Raw genomic sequence first — 5,085 nt, forward strand, 5'->3', positions numbered from 1 at the left:
GACATCTAACCTAAGGAGATTCAATAACTAAAAATTTCTAAGTTTTAATCCTTGGGCACTAACTCTCAATTTTTTTTTTTTTTTTCTTTTAGAAGTCTTAAGTCTCGAACCCTATCTCTTGAGGAGTGGACTTCTTCGCCTCGACAATGTGTATATTAATGGCGGAGAAATATTGCTTACCACAATGACACATCACATAAGCAAAATGTGAAAGGGCACCTAGCATCCAACTTCAAAAGGGATACATTACTAGTTGGAATCCTCTAACGTTTTGCTACATAATAGAATCTGATGGAAACCATCCAACTTTACCTTTGCATTCCCCTTCAGACCATCCCGATGGAGCCACCTAAAAAAGATCAAGTTTCATGACATTAAACAAGAATCCTGGACCTCAATTCACAAACACTATGCATACAAAGAGAGCACATAACAAGAGAAATGGTCACTATTAATCTCCTGGCGTTATAAACTATGATAGAAGCTATGAGTATGACTTTCATGAATGAATATACAGACATCCAAAAGTAGAACAAACCTTATCTTTTTCTCCTGAAACTCAGTAGTAGGATTTCCATAGTGCCCATATTCCAAACTTGCATAACGTCCCATCGTTCTGGTAAAGTTCCATTGTTTTGCAAAGAAGGAACCAACAGTTCGAATACTACCCACGACATCGTTTGCAACTTGACAGGAAGAGCACAAGCCAGTAGACCACTTCGAGCGTCCAAACACTTTCATGTTTAACTGTAGCTTGTAACAGACTACCACTACTACCCCAATCTCGATAAGTTGTCAATGAGAACAACACCATCTACCTATGGAATCAGTCGACTAGGGAAAACGAAATTGTTGCAAATACCTGTCTTGAAGATTTACCTTGTCAACTTGGTATATGGTATATGGCTTCGGTACATTTAAAAACAATTAACAACCAAATTGAAAAAAAAAAAAAAAAAAAAAAAAAAAAAAAAAAAAAAAAAAAAAATCAAGGTCTAAAATATAGTTAATTGATTAAAAATTATACTTGCAACTAAAAATAAAATAAAATAACAACCAAATCGAAAAAGTAAAAACATTGAGGTCTAAAAAATAGTTAATTGATTAAAAATCGAAAAAAAATAAAAAAAATAAAAATTATACTTGCAAATTGAAAACAAACAAAAACAATTCACAACTTGTTCTTCTACTATTACCGAACCCATTTCATTAAAATCGAAAATAAAAAATTGAAAATCAACAAAATACATACCTTCTTCCAATTTGTGCTTGATTTTCTCAATTTGGAGAAAGGAGAAGGACAAATCTAGCTTTTCGGTTTGAATTTGGAGGTGTTTCGGTGTTGAATTTGGAGGTGTTGGTTTAGATTCGGAGAAATTTGGAGAGAGAAGAATATGAGAGAGAAAACCCTTCGCGTTTAGATATATTTCGGTGTTTGATTTAAACTGATCCAACCGTAGGATTAGTAATGCATCGAGGATTAGATTAATCATGTGCCTAGAATGTGGCTACAAAGGATCGTATGCCTCTATCCCACCCTATATATATATATATATATATATATATATTATATATTATATATATATATATATATATATATATATATATATATATATATATATATATATATATAATATATAATATATATATATATTATATATATATATATATATATATAATGAATAAGAAAAATAAAACAACTAAACTCACCATGGTATAATTGATCAATCATGGCTCTAACTCATGGCAACGAGCACGAGGCACCTCGGGAATGGAAATGTAAGTAGCCTCCCCATCGTCCACACGACAAACATCCGAGGATTACTTGGCGCATACGAGCCGGATGATATGCATTCAGAGGTTGTGGGTTGTAAACATGCTGTAGCGGATGAGAAATACGTAGCTCACGTCTCATCCCTTCTAGGCTCACAAACTCGAAGTTGCTAGCCCGACCAACAAGGGGCAACAACTGACCCATTGAGACACAGTTCCACCATCTATAATACTGATCAACAGTCTGCTCAACAACAAAAGAAGACGCATCTGGCCAAGGACCACAACTGGCATGAACTTCATGAACTTGAGTTCTACTCCACGACTTAGCATCACTAACATCTGGTATGGGAGCACATGGAACTCCATAATGTCTAGTCATCTGTCGCCACAGTACCAAACCTTACAGTCACGTGCGGCAAAAACAACTCTGTGATGTGATAACACACAAACATGCTGCACAACTGGATCATCAAAAGCAGTAGACAAACGCCAAGGTCTCCACTCAATAGATGACAATGATCTAATATCAATCTGAGCATTAGCCATGTAGACATTATTTCTAATAAGCCCCCTGTTACGAGTCAAGTGAGGCCTTGACCAACTAGCAAATCTAGGGCGAGTATCAGCAATCATGTCTACGTTAGGACAAAGACAACGAAAGTACTTATAAAACCAAATCTCTAAATTAAAAGTCTTGTGAATCCTGCAATCTGGGGACTTCTACTTCCGAATGTCTGTGAATATTTATCTAACGCCGATATCAATGTGACATATACTTAGCTACCAATGTCATAATCTCTCGTATTATGCATCATAAACATAAGCATAATATCCAAGTCGTACCGTAGAATGACCATTTGGAAATAGAACATACCCAATAAAAAACATTAAAAAAACCCTAACGTACACATCAGCACCCTCACTACCGGGTAGAACAGTCAAAGCTAACTCCGCTCGTGTATTATGATCTAAGAGGGGTTCCATATATGCAGTCTTAATATTAGATAGCTTAATACCAGAAGAATCATAAGCATCCGCATCCAAGCGAGGAAAACTCATAAACATACTACCCATATTCTCATAATTTGTATTAAAAGGTATCGGTTGGCCTATACCGATACTCAACCCAGAAATCATGGTGAAGTCTAGTGTTGTGAACCCTAACTCCGCACAAGAAAATTGAAATGTATGAGTTGTACTCCACCATCTTTCTACTAAAGCTATGACCACTGCCCAATCAGCCTTCTCATAATCTACATCAACCAAAAGACCCAAAGGTGTACATAGAATACTATCTCTACTATGTACAAACTCATCCAAACTCTTAATAACCTTCCACCACTCTTTAACACAAAGTAAAGCCGATCTAACTCGATAGTCAATAACTTGCTGATATTATGAAAAAAAAAATAATGCATATAAGATAAATAATTAATTGGTCCAACTCAACTAATTAATGCATAATATTCAAAATATTTAATCAAAACTAATTAATTATCTGAGAATTAGCCACAACACTCGACACGTGTTTTGTATCACGTGTAGAAGACACAACTTGCATATCAAGTACTTCACCGGGATTAAATTGCCAATCGAAGTCGTTTATTTGATACTCAAGTACATAGGGATGTTTATCAGTCGGCGCGACATCCTCGATTTATTCTCCCCCACCGTTTTGTACTTCTTCGGGTTCTTGTACCTCTCCCCCATCGCCAATGTCGTTTGTGTACTGCTAATACACATCGTCATCATCGTTATCACCGTCGAAAGGTTGAAAAGGATCCATATAAAATTTCAAGAGTTTAAGTAGGTTTTTGTTTTGTTTTTACTAAGGAGAGGGTTTATAATTGAGAGAAAAGTTAAAAATGATTGAACCATGCAGTTTTAGTCATCTTTATATAGAAATAGCACGCGGTGTTGAGAACACTGTGCGGTTTTTGGAAAACCGTATGGACTTGAGCCTGTCAGATGGGCTTTAGTGGCGCGGTTTTGGAAAAACCGCGTGGGCTATATGGCGCGGTTTATCCAAAACCGCGTAATTTGATGTCGAAAATTTGGCTTCACTCATAAAGATGGTTGGTGTTTTTTTGGTTTCACTCCTAAAGATGTTTTTACAATCTTTCCTTGTTATTAAGTTCCAGAAAATATAGAACCGAATGGGAGTTTCAGAGCAATGCCATTTGCTTAGTGTTTGTTTTGTAACTTGGCTTTCGGCTCTCAGATTGTTTTGTAACTTGGCTTTCGGCTTTCGACTTCAGATTGGGTGTTCTTGGATCTATTGTAGTCACTGTTACTGTATTAAGTACACCAAAAGCTAAATAACGTTGATATGAATAGTGTCACTCCCTACTACTAAAGGTCCATTTCACACTTCAGCTTAATTGAATGGGACACGTACGTTCGGGGGACATCACTCAAACCACCAACCACAAGATGGGTATTAATCCAAGGACCACGAGTTAGCCAGCATGGCAAGTCAAAAGCCAAGTCTTTGTTGTACTTTCTTTAGCCCAAGCCAAGCCAGCCAAGTCTTAAATCTGCCTTTCCAGTCTTCTTCTCTCTCACTTTGAGGACACCAATTTCACTTACCAAAAATCGATTTGGAAATCATACCAACATCTAATTTCAACGGAAAAGAGACTCGATTATGTGGAAGATGAAGTGATGAATGTTACTATTACCAAATTTCTTCCACTCAAATTGTGCAACCTCCTTCCAATCTATTTCCTTTTCCATTGAATTTTCATTTTCTTCTTTGATCCTAAATCAAATCCCTATTTGGTGAATTCAAATTGGATTTGTTATTTTACAAAACCAAAACCCACATATCCATCAGTGTTTGTTTGTTTGTTATTTTTTTAGTGGAAAATTTATTTATAATGATAACGAGTTTTACAAATAATTAGGACAAGCGTGCAACAAGCTGCGCTGCAAGTCCTTTCTGAATAGCAAATCCTATCATTCTAAAAACAAACTCATTAGACCCAATTGTCATAACGTTACTATTCATAACTTTCTGAAGTCTCTTGAGGATCTCAACATACTGTTGTCCCAAGAACCTAAAAATGTCGAAACTAAACGGAATAAAACAATGCTGGTTAGCCATACAAGCTAGCTTCCTCATGCTTCTATATCTTCCATGTTGCTGCTCTCTGTCACGCCCCGAGACCCAACACACATCCCAAAGACGTGAAGATGAATCTCGAGGCGGTCGCTATCCTGATTCTATCGAAATTTTGGCAGAGCCTCCTTTGTTTAGTCGACATTTCGTATACGAAAAACCTGTCATAACCTGGACATCGTATAAAA

At 36.4% G+C, this 5,085-nt stretch overlaps 1 long non-coding RNA gene across 2 annotated transcripts; it reads right to left on the minus strand.

The window, feature by feature from the left end:
* Positions 1 to 239: 239 nt before the first annotated feature.
* On the minus strand, positions 240 to 1,443 carry LOC147520353 (uncharacterized). 2 transcript variants are annotated; one of them, XR_015214407.1, is made up of 3 exons: positions 1,253 to 1,443; positions 539 to 862; positions 240 to 349 (listed from the first exon to the last, which is right to left on the minus strand). It is a non-coding gene; the product is annotated as an uncharacterized LOC147520353 (long non-coding RNA). The 2 variants fall into 2 exon arrangements; XR_015214406.1 differs by having other exon boundaries at positions 539 to 866.
* Between the last annotated feature and the right edge of the window lie 3,642 nt (positions 1,444 to 5,085).

Source organism: Coptis chinensis, chromosome 2 (assembly GCF_015680905.1).
Source record: "Coptis chinensis isolate HL-2020 chromosome 2, ASM1568090v1, whole genome shotgun sequence".
In the NCBI taxonomy this organism is placed as follows: Eukaryota; Viridiplantae; Streptophyta; class Magnoliopsida; order Ranunculales; family Ranunculaceae; genus Coptis; species Coptis chinensis.